Source organism: Vulpes vulpes, chromosome 12 (genome assembly GCF_048418805.1).
Source record: "Vulpes vulpes isolate BD-2025 chromosome 12, VulVul3, whole genome shotgun sequence".
Taxonomy (NCBI): Eukaryota; Metazoa; Chordata; class Mammalia; order Carnivora; family Canidae; genus Vulpes; species Vulpes vulpes.
Window position 1 is genome coordinate 120,879,427 of NC_132791.1, and position 19,907 is coordinate 120,899,333.

Genomic DNA, 19,907 nt, shown 5'->3' on the forward strand with positions numbered 1-19,907 from the left:
TGTGCAGCATTTTGCTGTTATACAGTTTTTCAGGACGTTACGGACATTATTGTACTCGTGCTGGAGTGGATAAGGATAGATTTTGGGAAGTAGAATTTCTAGATCAAAAATGTGCATGCATTGTTAATTTTGTTAGCTATTGCTCAATTCCATAGAAGTTACACTAATTCACTCTTCCACCATCACTGGATGAGCCTGCGGAACATCATCATACATCATTGGAGTGACCGTGAATTGGGATAACATCTAAGAGAGCAATTTAGCAATAGCTAGCATTCTGGTATCCGCCAATGTGATAGGTGACAAACTGTGCTCCAGGGTAGTTTTATTTTGCAATTCTCTTAGTGTTGTGGAGATAAGCACTTTTCTCCTTATGTCTAAAACCCATTCACATTTCCCTTTTAGCAAACTATTCCAAATCATTTTGTTCGTGTTTCTATGGTGTTGTTAGGTTTTGTTTTTCCCTCATTGATTTGTGGACTCTTTACACAGTAAAGGAGTTGTGGTATGACTGGCAAATATTTTCACAATTTTGACTTTGTCTTTTATCTTACATGTGGTAGTTTTTGCTATGCCAGCCTCTAAAAATATTTATGTTAATGATTTTTTTTTCAGCTTCTCTTTCATGGCTTTTGAGATTTGTGTCATTTTTTAGGACATTCATGCTCTGAGATGATTTAAAAAACATCCTATCATGTTTTCTTCTGGTATTACTAATGTATCAATTTTGCATTAAAAACTATTACTCATTTGGAATTTCTTCTTATGTAGGTGCTTTAGGAATAAAACTTCATTTGTTTGGGGGAGTTCCATCCTATTTTCTCATCATCATTTAAAAAAAATCCATATATCCTTTCTGACTTGAGATTCCCTCCTTTATAATGTATTAATTCCCCAAGTGATTTGGGTTTATTTCTGGTCTTTTCATTCTGTTCCAATAATCCGTCAGTCTATTCATATACTATATCACAATGCTTTCATTTTTATAGCTTTATAATATATTTGAATATATAGAAAGACTAGTGCCACTTCATTATTACTGTTTTCATGATATTCTGACTTTTCCATTTGTTCATTTTCCCAAATGAAATTCAAAACATCTAGGTAGTACTTTTTTACATACATTTTAAATTCAAAGATTGAAGAGAATTTATGTCTTTATAATGTTGAGTGTTGCCAAGACCATAGCAAGCTTCTTTCTTCATTTTTTCAGGGCTTCTTTTGTGTTTTTAGTTTTCTTCACGCCAATCTTGCACATTTATCATTGATTTTCATCGCTTGGTATTTCATATTTCTTTGCATATGTACTTTTTGCTGTTATAAATGGAGTCCTGTCTTCTATTATGCCTTCCAGTGGTTCTTTGCTTATATGAAGGCTCTGCATACTAGCTATATTTCCAGCCAACTTAGTTCTCTTACTGCTCATCATAGTTTATTTAGTGTTTTGGATCTTTGGAATTCCCATATGAAAATTTGATAATTTTACCTCCTCCTTTCCAATATCTATAAATCTAATCTCTTCCTATGTCTCATTGCCTTGGTTAATATTTCTAGAACAGTGTTGTTACTGGAGATATGCACATCTTTCCTGCATTCCTACAGAAATGCTTCTCATGTTTCCACATTAAACTTTGGGGTTCGGAGAGATGTATTTTATCATGATGAGGGACGATTCATGTATTCTTATTTAACCAAGAGTTTTTAATGAATGAACATGGTAAAGACATACACTGTATGAATCCATCTATATGAAAGTTAATGAATGGACAAAAAACTAATCTAAGGTAACAAAAGTGAGAACAATTTGTTACTTTGGTGGAAGAATTTTTGAACATGAAAGAAGAATTTGAGGGAGTCTTCTGGAGGGCTGGAAATACTCTACATTTGTATTTTAGTGGTGATTATATAAATGTGTGTATGTGTATATATATATATATATATATCATTGAACTGTACACAAGTTTTGTGCTCTTTACTGTATATATACAGTACATATAAATTAAAAAGAAAAGAAGAAGAATGATTGTTGAATTCTATCATATACCTTTTGGGCATCTGTGGAGATAATCATTTTTGTCCATCTAGCTATTAATATGGTAAATGTGTTAATGGATTTCCTAATATTGAATGTCTCTTGCATTCCTGGAAAAAAATATTACTTGGTCTTGCTCTGTCATTTTATTTAGGATTTTTGCAAATTACATTTATAAGGGTGCTCGTCTATAATTGGGTTTTGAAGTCACCATTATGCTTGCTTCATTGGAAATAACTTGCTCTAAAAAATTTTAAGAGCTTTTGGAAATCACTATTTTTCATTTTCTTCTTCTAAAAATGGTTTAAAAGTTACTTTATATTCTGGCCTGATAGTTTTATGAAGAGAAAGTTTGCCAGCATTTTCTATTTGCTCTTTCATAATTGGTCTGTTTAGATTTTCTATCTTTTATGGAATCAATTCAGAAAATTACATGACTTAGGCAATTATTCATTCCCTTGAAATTTTTAAATGTATTTACACTGAGTTGAGTAAAGTAGTGGTTTAATTTCCTTTCGATGTGTACTTCCTCCCACTCCATATGTCTTATTTGATAGATTTTTACTTTCTCTCTTTTTTATTAATTAGATTTGTCACCTACTTATGCTCATAAAAGCCAGCTTTCAAATTTATTCTAACATCTTCCTTTTTAAATTAATATATTTATTTCTTCCCTCAGTTATTAAATCCTGCCTTCTGCTTTCCTAAAAGTTGTTTTATTATTTTTTATAGCTTCTAGAATTGAATGTTTAATTCATTTATTTTCTGTAACCTTGATTATTATACCACTTAATAAAATAAAATTCCCTGTTGATATCACTTTAGCTGTATCCCACACAGCTGTGCAGTATGACCAGAGAACAAGTTTTGTACTTTTTAAACTTCGGGTGCATTAGAAATAAAGACGTTTTCTCTGTTTAGAGGATACAGAGTTGGAAATACATAAATTAAATGTAATTATTAAGCTATGTTATTTTGGTCTTCTGTAAACTTAATTTTTTTGTACTTGATCTTTGATCTTAGGAAGCTGAGTTAAAACCTTTTAGCACTGATGTGTTTTTGCCTATTTTTCTTTGTATCTTTTTTTTTTTTTTGCTTTGTTAGTATTGATGTTATGCTATTTGTGCATAGGTAGTCATAACTAATTTTATTTCACTGAGAGTTGTATCTTTTAGCATTGCAAAGCATTATCCTTTGCTATTTTTCATCCGAATCCAGCCTCTCTTGTATTTAGATCATGACCTGCTTTATCTTTCTGTGCATGTGCTTGGTATTCCATTGTTCATCCTTTTATATTCAAAGTTTTAGATCTCTTTGTTCGAGGTGTGGCTTTTATGGGCAGCAGAGTTGGTTTTGCTCTGTGATACAATCCAAAGGTTTTTTTAAATAAGTGAGGTTAGCTCATTAACATGTATTTACACCACCTATATGTTTGATCTCAGTTCTGTTGTTTTTACATGATGCTTTCTGATTTTCTTATTTATGAATTTTTCTCTGTGTGGACTCCCCATCCTCCCTACCCAGTGTAATTTAGAAGGTTTGTATTTTCCTGGTGGTTTTACCTTCATAACCATAACTTTATACAATACGCTTAACCCCCAATTTCTTTAGACAGGATCTGTTAATTCTCTATATAATACATTCAATCTTCTATTTCTTGAGATAATAGGTAGTGATTTCTTTCCTATCTTTGTTCACCGAGATAATTGCCTCATTACTTTCTTTTTAAAAAATCATTTGAAATTCTTGGTCACAATTTATTCAGCCCTGTGAAAACATTTTCCTGTTGATTCTTCTTTATCTACTACTTGTTTTTCCTCTTTCTTTCCTCCTTTTCTCTTGAGTTTTTGCTATGGATCCCATGCCAGTGCTTTTTCAAATGCCCCCTTTTGAAGGAGGGGAGTTTTACCCGGAACCAGCTACCGTTGGCCTGTGTGTGGGGAGGGCTGGGCTGCATTTCAGGCCACCAGAATTTCTCATTAGGATGCAGGGTTTTGTGTATATGTATGTGGCTTGGGCTTTCCTTCTCTTTAGCCAGAGAAGGCAGACATCTGGGGGGTGATTCACAGGGCAAAGCGTCCCTCCTCCCCACTGTCACAAAGATGGAGCATTTCTTGCAAATATAGCTGGTCCGTGTGACACGGGGTCTTGCCCTACCTTCTTTGCTTCATGGAATTAGGTCCAGAGACTCTCCTGGCCCACCCTGGGTAGCCTGCTCCTGCTCTTGCAATCATGGAGATTAGGTTTTATATCTCAAGGAGGGCTTCTCACCTTAGGGAAATGTATTTTGCAAGTTCTTTCTGTAAAGAACACCAATGAGCTCCACTGCTGGGACTTCCTCTCTCCTCCTCCTTTTCTAACTGGGTCTTCATTATTGGGTGACATTTCCATGGTCTCTCCTGCTTCAGGAAGATAGAGTTTGTGTTCCTGCCTCTCATTTGCCTTGTTGCAATGAGGTGATTGCTGAGAGGAGAAGGAAGAAGTGTAGGCTTTATGTCATTCTGATTCCATGGGGAGGCGACTGTCCAAGGCTGATGTGACTGTCACCCCAGCTGTGTTGCTGGGGAGTGGGTCACAGGAAGGGGGGCCTGGGTGGAGACAGGGGAGTGGCTCCCAGAAGCCCTGCCAGGTGTCAGGAGGCTCTGAGTCTTCAGGCTTACAGAGATGGGAGACGAGGGGAGGGTGAGAACAGTCTTGCTCACAAGTGGGCCCTTGGCTCCTGACAACCACCCCCAGGGGTGGGAGCTGGGGGAGCAGATGCAGCTCGGCCTCTTGAAGACCCAGAATCCCCTGTTTGTGGCAAGGATTCCCTGACCTTGAATATGTTTGGTGCACGGTGGAGTAAGAGTGTCAAGGACTCGCTGACTCTGAACATGTTTGGTGCATGGTGGAGCAAGAGTGTTCATCTTGTGTTTACAGATGGAGCAACCAAGGAGTAGGGGGAAAGGGATGTCTCAGCAAATTAGCTCCCCGACTTCTAGCCACGAGCTCTCTCTCCTCCGTTCCCCCATGAACATTCTGCCTCACGAACCATCCTTGAAGCCTTTGGTTTGAAGCACGAGCTCTTAGGAAGAGCACCTGCAGTGCAGTTGGTGGAATGGACTCACTGGGGTGGAGAGCACCTTGTTTTATCCCACTCCTTACAGGAAATTGTTCAGTTGTGCTCCTGGCTCCTTCACTCAGCCCCAGATTCCAAAGAAAAATCAGTACTTGGAAGCCATGTTCTGACAACAATTCTATACAGAGGATCCATCTGGTGGTATCCAGCTGAGATCCCCTCTAGGATTATTCAGGCTCAAATAACTCATTGTGATGTTTACTTCAAGTTGAAGAATGTGCATAATTCAACACCCCAAGTGATTTGCCAAAAGGGGGAGAAGGGCCCTCAGGACTGGGGAGCCAGGCCTCATACACAGTCCCAGAGCTGGTGACATAGGACATGCCCTCGGAGGTCATCTGGCCCTATAGTTCCCATCCCAGGGACCGGGACAGCTGATGTGTCGCCGGGACTCAGAGCATGTACTGCACACAGTTGGGAACAAACAGCCAAGTAATAAAAATTGCAAATGACTTATTGCATAAAAACCATAAATTATAGTGGACCGAAGTTACAGTTTATGACTTCATTGCATTCTGATAGCCTTCTTGGCTGCATGAGAAAGGGCATTGTGCTAGCATGAGTAGCTCCGATTAATAGCATCACCATAGAGATCTCTGCAGGAAAAGTTTGAGAATCCTTGTTCCACTCTGAACTTCTTGTCAATGATGGATACACATCCTTGACACATCAGCTGGCCTCTGCTTGAAAACTGCCAGCGTGGTGATCTTCACACCCCCACACGGCAGCTTCAGTAGGCAGAGAAAGCTCTCATGCCAGTTAAACTGTCTCTGGTTTCCATCCATTGCCCTGCTTTTCCCCCCTACAAGCTGCCAGATGCTGTGCTCATGCCACCTGGGCTACCTTCACTATTTGTAATACCAGCTCCTGCCTCTTGTGGTCGGGCTGTGAAAACCCACTTGCCTGGACAGAAGTGCTTGGGAATGATCTTCCCCAGGGCAGCCCTTAACCAGTGAGTGATGGATGGATGGATGGGCTCTTTGTCCCTTGGCTGAGGTAATTCTGATGCATGTATATTGCACCGTTTGCCAGATTTCCCCTGCAGGATCTTGATCGAGTCACCTATGGGAAAGCTGGTTTATTAATGCACCCTTTATTGGCTGATTTTCTCCTTTGTATTAGTCCTCTCTGTATGTCTTGTACTTCTCTCTCTTTTTTAAAGAGTTTATTTATTTATTTATGAGAGACACACAGAGAGAGGCAGAGACCTAGGCAGAGGGAGAAACAGGCTCTCTGTGGGGAGGCCAACAGGGACTTGATCCCAGGACCCTATGATCACGACCTGAGCCGAAGGCAGACGCTCAACCACTGAGCCACTCAGTCTATCCCTATTTCCTGTACTTTTCAATAAACTGTTTACACTTGAAACCTTGGCTCAGAGGCTGCTTCTGGGGGCCCCCAAACCAATAAACCTAACCAAAAAAGTAGTATACCTTTTTGGAGAAGATTGTGAATGTGAAGGCTCAGCACTGTGAGACCACCCTCTCTCCCCAATTAATCTTTATGTTCGAGGCAATTTTAATCAGACTCCCAGTCGAACATTTCAGAAATTTGACAAAATGATTCCAGAAGCCACGTGATAGATTCAAGCCCCCAAATAGGGAAAATAATTTTGAGAAAAAAAAAGCAAAGAAAGAAAGGCTCCTCGCCTGCCTATATATCAAGACAGATTCAAAGCTATAGAAATAAAACCAGCGTGATGCTGCACAGAGCATGGGGAAGGTGGTAGCCAGAGCCAGGGTTGTAGATATGGGGAGGGAGGCACCACCAGTCAAAGAGGAAGGGTGAGGCCTTGAGGGGGGTGCAGCTGGCTGTTGGCCATTTCTACAGAGACAGGAACAACAGAAATGGGCTTGAATTTCAGTAGAAGCGGTGCAGTCTAGGTGTTTAGGTAAAAGAGGGTGAGGCATGAGACTGGTCGGCCAAGGCAAACAGTGGTATTTCTCACCGAATAATTTAGGAGCTCCCTGATTATGGGAATGCCAGCGCTTGCCCAGCTCCCTGTGTCCTGTGTGATGTTTCTCGATTTGATGAACATCCACTGCTTATGTCTCTGGATAGGTGAGCCCCTGATCGATGATCTGTTTGCCCAGAGCCTAGTGCTTTGACTTGGCAGCTCCCACTTAGCGCTTCTGTGGTGGCACAGAGAGCTGTCAGGGTGAAGCCCTGCACATCAGGGTCATGGCCTTTCTGGTCATCAGCTCTGGGAAAGTGGCGAGCGGCATGGGCACGGCAGACAGATGCTCATTTTCCTGGCCAGTGTCGAGAGAGCCATCTGCTATCTGTCACAGTATCTGCCACGTTCACTCCCTGACCCCAGACGCAGATGCAGAATGACACATGCCTCCCACACCCAGGGGCCTCCAGGAGGAGACACGCACTGCCACGTTGTGGTGGGGACACACTCACTGACCTGAGCACTATCCTACCAGGCCTACTGAGAGGACATCTGGGCAAGAGTTGGCTTCTCACAACCACGTGCCATGGCAGGGACTTTTTGTGGTGCCAGGAGGTGGCATGGGTGTGGGAGACACTATGCCCTTAACCCCTCCTCCAAGCACCACACACACATACACACACATACACACACACACACATTCTGTGATATGGTGGATTTTGTGTGTCAACTTGGGTTAGTCATGGGCTGCCCAAGATATTTAGTTGAACATTATCTTGGGTGTTTCTGTGAAGCTATGTTTGCATGAGATTAACATTTAAGTCAGTGGACTTGGAGGAAAGCAGATTGCCCTGCTTGACTGATGGGCCTCATGTAATCAGTCGAAGGCCTCAACAGAGAAAAAAACCAGTCTCCCATGAGCAAGAGAGAATTCTCCAGCAGACTGGCTTTGGATTTCATCTGCAGCATCGGTCCCTCCTGGTCCTACAGCAGACAGCTTTCAGGTTTGAACTGCAACATCAGCTCTGGGGGATCCCAGCCTGCTGGCCCACCCTGCAGAGTTTGGACTTGCTAGCTTCCATAATCATGCAAACCATTTTTTACAATAAATCTTTATATATACAAACAAACTATTAATTTCTTTTCTCTGAAGAATACACACACACACACACACACACACACACACACACACACACACATTCTGGGGCTGTAGGGCAAAATGGGATTTGACAGTATAATTGTTCCTCCTTGCCTTCCTACCTCACTCCTTCCCTCTCCTGCTTCCATTCATCTGCCTCACACCTGTCCACACAGTCCCTATGGAGCCTAAGGATGGATAGGGGTAGAGGTGGAGCTGGCATCCCAAGAGCAGACAGGAATCCTGGGGCTGACCCTAGGAGCCCATCTGGAGGAGCTTGGTCCCCACTCCATGCCTGGAGTTTCTTCCACCTTACCCAGGCCTCCTGGAATATTCCTGGAGGGTACTGCTGAACGACATTCACTTCCCTGGGGAACAAGCTCTGGTCCTCTTCTGTACTCCGCCTCCTTTCCTCAGTCCCTCCCTCTTCTCTTCTGCTCCCTATTCACCTGGGCAATGTAATCATTGCTGTTCTTTGATCCTTGGGAACAGACTGCTGGTTTCAGTGAGACGAGGGAGCTACATAAAGGAGGAGCTCAGACTGGGGGTTGGAGACCAGGTCCTGAGGCTCACTTCACCACTCCCAGTCAGTGGCCTTGTACCTGTCACCAAGCAGTGCCCTTTTCCGAGCCTATGAGGTAGGGAGAGTGTACAAGACGGTCTCTAAGGACAGGCATTTGGGGAGTCTTCATCTTGTCCCAGCTGGGGTGCAGAGGAGAGAACGCTGGGTGTGCCCAGCACCTGGGGGTGCACAATGGACACTTGCTGAATGTTCTTGAATGATGGAATCACAGAAGACTAGAGCAGAGACCCAGAAGTGTGAGCTGTGCCAAATCACTAGGTTTCCCTAATTCTCAATTTCAGCAGAAATAAGTGTCTCATAAATGACCATCCTGGGAGGCCACCCCTGGGAAAAGGATCGTTGCCTCTCCAGGTGGTCACACTGCTCTACTTTAGACACACTCCTACAAGACACACACATCCAAGGCTGTATGTCCTTAAGAATTTCCTGATGCTGCCTGAGTGTCAGACGTTGTACTAGACTCATAGGCACCACATTACCCGCTCAGCAATTCTGTGCAGGATGCCTTGTAATCAGTGTTTTATAGAGAGGGAAAGAGAGACTCGGATTGTAGAGTAGTGACACTTCCAAAGTCACCAAGTTGGAAAATGACTGAGCTGAGACCCAGATATTCATGCATTCACTCATTCCTTCCTTCATTCACAATTCCTCTGGGACCTGTGCTCAACACTGGGCACACAGTGGTGAATCAGGGTGATGGGAGCTTAGAGCTCTGTTAGATGCCCCCCTGCCACGTGGTCTCTAGGATGCCATAGCCCCAATGCTAGGTCTTATGACAGCTCTGGTCCGGGGTCCCATGATGGCTCTTGATCTGGTACAGCTGCCCTCTACCTTAGGTCAGGTTGGGGGAACAAAGTGAACACGTGGTCCATGCAGTATGCTTCCCACCATTGGTCACCCTGCCTTCAAACAGTTGCCTGGCTGCTGGACATGACAACTCCAGAAGCCCTGGGGTGGAGCATCCTGGCATCCGCCATCCAACCCAGCTAGAGCCCAGGACAGGCAGGTTGAAGGAGGAGAGAGAGGCAGTGAGGGGTGTTGTTGGGTGCCATGGGGAGAGATGGAGCAGATCTGACCACATGACTCTCCTTCTTGATCCTTCCAGTGGTTCCTCTTGCTGGAAAGTTAAAGAACCAGCCTCTTAAGTGGCTTACAAGGGGTTCCAGATAACTCCTGCCTCTCTGGGTCACCCTCAGATTAGGTTAGGAGTCCATGCTCTGGGTAAGTCCATCCCAGCAGATTTTCTTCTGAGTATTTGATTGTGCACTTGACTCCCAACAAGTCACCAGTCTCTGGGCCTTAGCCACCTTGTACACAGTCGGTATTTAAGAAGTCTTTGTTGAGTGAATGAATGAATACAGAGCTGAGTGAATATTCCTGGGGGCACTGAGTGTGAGACTTGGAGGTTGGGCCAGAGTGATATGCACCTTGCTCCTGCCACCTCTTCCCGCCACCTCTTCAGATGTTGCGCAGCTCGGGTGCACAGCTTCCACCCTTCCCTTTCAGAGTCCATAATTAATGCGGCCCCCTCAGTAATAAGCATGTGGCTCCAATCTTTTTCATTAGGGACTGAGGCAGATTGCTCATCTTCTCTTCCGGGTGCTAATGAATGAATCATGCCGCCCAGCAGATGGCCCTGTGCTGCACTGGCGGGAAGGCACGCCCATTCTTTCAGGGTCTGGTACCAGTGGCCAACGCAGAGCCCCCACGTTGAATGGATGCAGGACCAAGGTTGGTATCTCTCAGTGGAACGTGGTCCGGGTGGTGCCCCAGCCCTGATGGGCTTTAAGATAAAAGCTCAACCTTCAGCCTAACATTCAAGACTCTCTCAGGCTTGGTCTTGGCTGGGTTGGACCTTTTGTGCTGGAAACCCTGCAGCACATTCTTCCTTCTGCAGGAGTTCATTGATGCAGTTTCCCTTTATAGATTCCTCTTCCTTCTATGCCTCTCTGAGGCTCATTGTGAAAAAGCCTATAAAAGTGACACCTCCTCCACAAAGCCTTCCCTGACCATCTTCCATGTAGAATTCCCGTGGACTGTCTTCTAGCCCCAACTCTTTTGCTTTCCCTGCGTCTCAGATTTCTTATCTTTAGAGGAAAGAAAGATCCCTCCACAGACTTTTCGTAAAACTTCAAAGATCTTCCTTCATTGAACACTGACAAACATTTCTTCTGTATTTGGTTCAGAACACATGTGGAGGCCAAAAAATTAAGGCCGTTCCACCTCAAGTTTAGCATTAGCACAAGTACAGCCATCATAGGCCCCTGTGAATAAGAGCTGAACTTTACAGGAAAAACTGCAGAATGTCCTTGACAGAGAATCCCATATCAGATCTTAAGAAACTCTCCCACCCTGTCCCCCATATTGGAATGGAAAAATTCCTCCATCCCTTCTGAAAATCCCCTAGACCAGCCCATAAAAAAACCCAGCTGTAACCCACTTCAGGGTCCAAGCCCCTGCTCTGCTGTGTGGAGTATACTTGGACCCAAGCTCGAGCTTGTAAATAAACCCTCGTGTACTTGCATCGGTGTCAGCTCCTTGGTGGTTTCTCGGATTTGCAATCTTGGGCACAAAACACAGAGGACTAGGTGCAGAGGACAGAAAATGAATAAAATACACCTTCCCTGTCAAGCAGCTTGTCGTTCAGTAGAAAATCACCCCAATTATAATACTAACAATAGGGGCACCTGGATGGCTTAGTGGTTGAGCATCTGCCTTCAGCTCAGGGTGTGATCCCTGGTCCTGGGATCGAGTCCCACATCGGGCTCCCCGCAGGGAGCCTGCTTCTCCCTCTGCCTGTGTCTCTGCCTCTCTCTCTGTGTCTCTCATGAATAAATAAATAAAATCTTAAAAAAAAATACTAACAATAGCTCCATGTTTGTGCTTTCCAGAGCACATGGCTAAATGCTTTACATCCAGATAATTACTTAGGAGGTTATAATACCAAGTAATAAAATACTTTAAAATTAGGTAAAGTTGCAAATAAATTGAAGATGCTCTTGTCCCTCCTCATCTTTTGATGTCTGTCTGTCCTGGATCCCCGTTTAGGCTTCAGGCTCCGTGAATCGAAACGGGAGTCATCCTGCTTTGTGACTTCCAGGACACCCTCAGCAAAGCAGGTCTCAACCCATGCTGGGTGGCTGCTGGGTTAATCTCCTCCTGGACCCAGGAGGACCAGAGAAAGTGCTGCCCGGTCAGAGGTAGACATGCCAGATGCCAGTCAATAGGCCTTGTGAGGTCACTCTGTGCAACAGGCCTTGCGAGGTCACCCTGTGCACCCCCGAGGTCGGCCAGGCCCGGCGGGAGAGGAGCAGCTGTCCCCCGCTGAAGGGCTTCAAGAAAGGACCCTCTACTTGTCCTGGTAGATCCTGAGCTCTCACCCTTGTTCTCAGAATATCTCTGGGGCCTATTTTCTTCTCCCACAACTTCTGTTCTAAACATCCTTCATCTATGATGGTTTGTGGCCCGTGAGCAAGGTCAAGTGGAGAAAAGCATGGAGTCCTACACTCCCCTCTTGATCGGCGGCACCTGTTCCCCCCATCACAATGGTTGTCCGGGGCTTTTGGCCTCTCCAGTCCCCCCGAGCTCAGGCACATGAAGCTGTTGGGAGAGGACTGAGTGTTGGGCCTGGACCGGGTCTCGACCCCCAGGTTGCCCCAGTTCTGCTTCTGGAACTTTGAAGAGCATCTCCTGTCCTTCCCCATCTATAGGATCACTAGGGAATCAAACAAGATGGCGTCATAATGGGACTTTTTGCACCTGGATCACGTGAAACCCTGTAGACACGTCACTGTTACCTGCATTTTATTTTTATTTTTTTTAAAGATTTTATTCATTTATTTGTGAAAGACACAGAAAGAGGGGCAGAAACACAGGCAGAGGGAGAAGCAGGCTCCCCGTGGGGAACCGGATACAGGACTTGATCCCAGGACCCCAGGATCACGACCTGAGCCAAAGGCAGACATTTAGCCACTGAGCCACCCAGGCATCTCTGTTACCTGCATTTTAAAGAGAACTTTTAGGTTCTGAGTCTTAAAGTGATTTTATTAAATCTAATGGTGGAAGTTCAGACCAAGTGACCCATGGGAAGGAAAGAAATCTAGGGACACCAGGGCTGCTCAGGCTCTATCAAGTGACACCAGACACAGGCACAGGTCCTTGGTAGGTCTGTCTACCTTCTCTGTGTCTCAGGGCTGGTGCTGCAGGGGGCAGGGGAAGGATAAGTGCAAACCTATAGTTTGCTGAGCAGGAGAGAGACCAGTGGGGAGGTCGCCGCGGTGTCTGGCTGGGGGCAGCATACTCCTTGGGGCCCAGACAGCCTCTGGGTCACGTCACAAAAGGTCACTGCACCTGCATGGAGAATTTTCCAGCTATTAACAAAGCCACCGAGGCAGTGCGTCGGTAAAGTTCAGCCTCTAATCCCCAATTAAGGCACTGGGTTTTAGCTGCATCCGGCATCTGGTTGCCAATGGCTATGGTAATTGTTTCTCGCTCTTTCTCTCTCTCTCTCTCTCACTTTCCAGGACAATTTCCAGTGGAAGGGGATCCTTCCCAACTAGCAGAAACCTCTCTCCAAGGTGATGTGTCAGAGGATGGGTAGGGAAACTTCTGGGTTCAGCCCAGCTTCCAGTTCACCCCCTGGCCCCTCTCTTGATCCCGTCTGGTCCCCACCCTGTGTCCCTTATGACCTCAGGCCATTTATTTAGAACCTACTCTGACCAGGCACTTTGCAAATGCAATCATTTAATTTTCCAAACAATTCTGGAAGAAGAGTGACACCTCCTGCCCCCTTCCTTTCATTAGAGGGATAGCCAGGGGTCTTAGAAGGCCTGACTTGCTCCAGCCCTAAGGATGGAAAGGGCAGCGCTCAGACCTGCTCTGGGGTCTGTGTGACCCCAGTCCTTCACTGTGCCAGGATGTGATGTGGGCCCTGCAGGGGCTGGGGCTCAGACAAGGAGGGGTGACCAGCCAGCCGTCAAGCGGTTTATTACCATGATGACTGCTGTGGTTTGGGGGCCAGTGCCCTGGCACTTAGTAGATGCCAGGTTTTGGGTTTTACATGAAAGGATTGTGTTCAGGTACCGTGTGGACGGATGAGTACCCATCTCGTTTAGCTCCACACAATCCTGCTAGGTAAGTAGCTGTGCCCCCATTTCACAGATGAACAAACTCAGACATAAAGAGATTAGATTCATCCATAGGGTGAAACACCTGAAATTTGTGCTTCTGTGGGTATAACACAGAAGAATATAGTGAACTTCATGTGGCTCAGCTTAATTACATAGTAATCAGGATTTGACTCCAGTTCTTTTTTTTTTTTAAGATTTTATTTATTCATTCATGATAGATGGGGGCGGGGGGGGCAGAGACACAGGCAGAGGGAGAAGCAGGCTCCATGCCAGGAACCCGATGCGGACTTGATCCCGGGACTCCAGGATCGCGCCCTGGGCCAAAGGCAGGCGCCAAACTGCTGAGCCACCCAGGGATCCTCTGACCCCAGTTCTTTCCAAGTTGTAGAATTCCTGCCTTCCCTTATGTATAGCAGAGCCTTCCTTTGGCAGTTTTCAAAGGGTATGACAACACAGAAGGAAATCGGTTCCTGGCAGAACAGAGCATGAGCCCTTCTAACCTTCTCTCTCAACTCTGGAAGGCTCTTTTCCTGCTGTAAGGAGCACTGGCCTGGTGAGACTTTCTTGAACAGGTGCCATCTCTAAGGGCTGCTAGGCAAAAGCACACTGGCTGGACTTTCGGCTCTGAACAACAACAACCACAGAGACAAATAGCTGTCTAAGTAGGAATGTGTGGGCAATGCCAGAGCTGATAGAGTTGCTTACACAGCACTGCTCCTGAGATGGGGCAGACTGGAAAGACAGGGAGCTTGTCTGAGGAGTAAAAGGGAACAGGCTAGGGTCTCACCACAGACTCTGCAGACTGCACAGTTCTTACCAGAGCTCAACTCCTGATTGCAGACATGTGATTGGGATTTATTTTAATTTCCAGAAGTGGACGACAGTTGGGCCAGCCTCGTAACAGCACAAAACTATATGCATTTATTCACCAGCCACGAGAAAAATCAGCTCAAGGAGGCAAAGATCGTGTTTCCACTCTAACCCCTCATCAGAGTGACATAGAAGCAAGTGATACTAGAGCCTTTCAGAAGTCCGAGACTTTCCTCCCTCATGCCCTCCATTATGGATAAAGAAACTGAGACCAAGTCTGGGACCAGCTCCCCAGTGTCTGGCAGAGTCCTGACTCCTGGGAGAAATGTTGACAAAAACATGGACAAATATGTTGATAAAGGAGTAAAACTAGTAGAAGGAGATGAGAGAGATGCCTTTCCACGGCCATTTCCCCCAGAGATGGTGGTGTCTCCACGAACACACAGTCCCTGCTCCTGATCAGATTTCACGTTGTTAATGGGGCAAGACCATTGCAAATTCTAGTTTGTGGTCTGACGAACCTGAGGTAGGCTTCTGTCCTCCTTGGGGCAGTGCTGAAACTTGTGTCCTTTGAATTCTGCCCCGGGTCAGTCTGGCCCATCTTCTCTGCCTGATCACTGCCTGATCACTGCCTGATCACTGCCTGGAGATGATTAGCTGGCTTGCATGTACGGTGTCACTGCATCCATCTAGAGGGCAGCCTTGTTGAACCCCAACCAGCAAACAAGGCTAAGTGAGAACCACCCCCCCTATCCTCCCCAACCCACACTTTCATAGAATTCTTTCACCCTGAGCCACAATCTTGAATTACCCAAAATACTTTAAAAATGTTCCTACCTGGGTCCCTGCCCTAGGGGATTCTGATTTAATTGCTCTGGAGCACAGCCTGGGCATCAGGAATTTCAGAAGTTCTCCAGGTGTTTCTAATGTGAGGCCAAGCCCAATAACCTCTGCATTAGCTCCACTGTCTCCCCATCACCTAATACCGTCCTTGGCATTCGAGGAATGTTTGTTGAATGAATAAAGGCAGGAATGATGAGGGAATGGATGAATGCAGGGCTTCCTACCCAACATGGAGCTGGAGAATAAGCTAGGAATGTTTTGCAAAACACGTGAACCCAGTCCCAGCACCCCTTCCACTCTCCATGTCCCTCCATCTCCATCCTTCACTAACTCAGATTCAGTTTGCCTGCCTATCATTTGGGTTCGTGTGCTTTGCAAAAACTCTTCAGGTGATGCCAAAGATGCGGCTTTGGTTAAGAAGACGAGTGAGTGAATAAATCAGTGAATGAGTGTGTGAGACAGCTGAGCTAATGGAGAGTTTTAGTTGGGACCAAGAAACTGAAGAAGCAAAGACAGAGGCACTTTCTCTCTGGGTTTAGGAAATTGGTGGGTATCATCTTCTGCTAGTCTCGTCTCCTTTCACTTGAGTGGCAAAATAAACAGCACTTGCTGGGGAAGCAGGAGGTAGCGGTTGCCTCCTTCCTGTGTCTCCTCTCCTCTTGCTAAGAGAAGCCAACAATTGCCGGGGAACGGGAGCCTAGACTCCTCAGATTCCAATTTGCAGGTTGCTACGGTTGCTCCCTTATTGTTAGCACACACATCAGATTGGAAATTGAGGTCACGGTAAGGAGGGGGAAATGGGGGGGGGGGAGAGTGAGCCGACTGGGAATTTAGCCATAAATCCCCTGGTGCTCAGCTCCACTCAGCAGGACTTTGGAGCCTGAGGAGTTCTCGAAGGTGTTTAACCTGGGGTCACTGGGGATGCTGGGGAGTGACAGGGGAAGCCAGGGATGACGGAGAGGAAAGAGACCCAGCAAGTGAGTCTCTGCAGGCAGCGGGAAGTCACCTCTTCCATCTCATCATCTGCCCCCCTGGGCCTGCAGAGGACAGGCAGTGATACCGTCCCTCTGCCCAGGGACTGCAGACCACCAACAGGTGGGCTTGTAGTGATTTAGAAGAACGGGGAGAAGAGGGATCCCTGGGTGGCTCAGCGGTTTGGTGCCTGCCTTCGGCCTGGGGTGTGATCCTGGAGTCCCGAGATCGAGTCCTGCGTTGGGCTCCCAGCATGGAGCCTGCTTCTCCCTCTGCCTGTGTCTTTGCCTCTCTCTCTCTCTCTCTCTGTGTGTGTGTCTCTCATGAATAAATTAATAATATTTAAAAGGAAAATAAAAAGAAGAATGAGCAGAAACAGACAAGCATCCCCAAGACAACAGAACTACAGAAGCTGACGTTGGCGCCCGGGGGCCTCTGCAGTCCCGGACATGCCCTATACTGCTCTGTGTAATGAGGCAGCCACTGGCTGGCAAGCCGCGCTTGAAGCGTGAGCAGAGAACTGAATTTTATGTTTTGTCTCATGTGAATGAACTGAAATGCAAATAGCCAGGAAAGCTAGTGGCTGCCTTATGGGATGGCGCAGAGCTGCAAGGCAGGGCCCCGGGCGGGAGGTGGGAAGGGGGACCGCGGTCACAGCTCCACCCGACGTGGGCTTGCATGGCAAGTCCCTGTTGTGCGGACTGCAGGCCTCATTCTCAAGCGCCTCCAGCACCACGAGGGGAAGCTACCACCGAATCCTGCTGCTCTCAAGGGAGACATGACTCTGTTCTTCCATCGTGATGGTTCTCAAAACCCTTCCCCAAGAGGAGACTCAAAAAGAACGAGTCTCTCTTGCCGGGCAGAGGGCAGAGCCGGGGCTGGAACTCAGGGCTGTCCATCCGAAGCCCTCAGAGTCTCAGACCTCGGAAGCCACCTCTCAGACTGGAAGGCCAGACTTCCCTGGGTCAGATTTTGTTACTCACTTGCTGAGTGGTGTTGAAAAAAAAATCACTTAATTTCTCTGAGCCTTAGCTATAAAGTGAGGGAGTTGAAAGCCCAAGATGTCCAAGGTTTTTTTGTGGCTCAAAAACACTCGTTCTAAGGCATTGAACATCCCTCCACTAGACACCAGTTGAAGTCAAATGGGCAGTGGGATGGCTTCTCCCACTGCTGTGCGCCTTTTTTTTTCCAGCCCTAAGTCCCCTCGACATTAGCCATTTTATTTATTAGTATTATCATCATTATTAGAACAGCATCTATTCCCTGCTGCTCAGGCTGGATCACCCACAGGAAAACCATCGCCAGCCAGGCCTGAGTGAGCAGCAGGCTGGAATCTCACACAATCTGGCCTCAAAACCATTGCAGTCGCCGTAGTGAGAAGCACTTGGTATCATCTCTCTGCCCTTCTCCATCACTTCCTTGCTTTATTATTCTTTCATCTTCTCTCTTCCACCTCCATTGTCTCTATTTTTTCCTCTCTCCCCTCTTGTCCTGCCCGGGTCTCCCCCTCCCTCCATCTCTGCCTTCCCTGACTCAAGTCCTGGGAGCCCTGGGCAACCCAGGCTGAGCCACGCTTGGCAGGTGGGGGGAGCGGGGCTGTCTGGGGAGGCCAGAGGCACCACTACCTATGATACTTTTTAGGTGGGCTTCCCACTCCACACGCCATGAGAACTGAGCTATGAAAGCAGCTCTTGTTGCTAACAGAGAACAAAAGAGGAAAGGAAAAACCTTCTAGCCCCTTACAGATTAGACTGAGCATTTGTGCCCTCCCAAATGTCCTGTTGAAGCTCTGTCACCCAATGAGATGGTACAAGTGGGGCCTTTGGGAGGTTATTTCGATGAGATGAGGTCATGGGGTGGGGCCCTCATGAATGGGATAGGTGCCTTTATGAGAGATCTCACGGAGAACTTGCTTCCTGTCTCTTTCTCCACATGAGGACACGAGAAGTTGGCCGTCTGCAATCCAGAGGGAGTTCTCACCAGAACCTGACCATAGGAACACCGCGATCTTGGGCCTGTGGCCTCCAGAACTGTGAGAAGGAAGTTTCTGTCGTTGATAAGCCACCCTGCAGGGCTGGGGATCAAAGTGAGGGAGATTATCTCTTCCTCCAGCTCAGAGAAGAGGGCCGGCTCTCCATACTCAGTGAGCCTCATCTTACAGACTGGGGGTGGGGGGGGCAGCTAGCAACTTCATTAAAGGAGGCTTGAAATTGTCCGTCTGTGACTCTAGGCTTCACGGTCAGGCCACGTCTCTGTCTGGATGCCCTCAGTAGGGTGGCTGCAGCTTGGCCTGGAGACCCTGTAAGCCTGCATTACACGAGCGTCTATTCTCCTTCCCCTGTACAGGGATGGGGAGGGGAAAGCCCTGGCTTACAGAGATGGTGCTGTCGCTGAAGTTTGGGGATTGGCTGCTAGCTGGACTCAGTCATGCTTTTCCACTGCCCCACCTCCTGCCACTCTCCTCTTATAAGGAACACAGCTCCACAGAGATAGACTTGGGATTCTGGGGCACCTGGGTGGTTCAGGGGTTGAGCATCTGCCTTTGGCTCAGGTCTTGATCCTGGGGTCCTGGAATAGAGTCCCACATCGGGCTCCCCTTAGGGAGCCTGCTTCTCCCTCTGCCTCTGTCTCTGCCTCTCTCTGTGTCTCTCAAGAATAAATAAATATAATCTTAGAAAAAAAAGACTTGGGATTCTGCTTGCCTTTGGGGCAAAGGTTCCCCTTTCTTTTTTTTTTTTTTTAAGTGCTTTCAAGTGCTATTCTATTCTGTCGGGGGGAGCTGAGAAGCAGGGGAGGGGAAGATGACCTTGAATGTGTTTTTCGAAGTCTGCAGGGCCAGTCTGGGGAGTGAAACAAACCCTCAGCGTGGGTTCCTGGCCAGTGCCACCACCTGCTAGCCTTGTACTCCTGCAAAGCCTTGTTGTTTTCATCTGTAATATGGAAATGGAACACCTCCTCTCCTGGGGGCTTGCGAGGGTTGCAGGGATAACGGGATGCGCTTTTTTTCTTAGGCAGCTGGCTGGCAGTCTGGTTAGCCCCGAAGCTGGAGAATGGGCTGGATGACCTGTTGGGGTTACTGCCTTGCTTGGGAATCTCTAACTCTAGAAATGCTTAAGTGAGTCCGGAGATGACCGTGCAATTGGCCGAGGTAGGTGAGGCTTAACAGCTCATTACTCGCGCAGCTGACAGAGCGACAGGGCCCTCAAGCAGTTCTGAGACAGCAAGGGGAGGCGCCAGGAATGGGCATCTCTTTACCTCCGGAGCGGAGCGAGCTTCTCAGGCATCACGCATCAGTTTCCAGCAGGCGCCCGCTGATTCGGTTTTTAGGGCGGCGAGGTGTGGATGCTGACGCGGAGACCCGGGGAGGAGGGGCACGGAGGGAGCA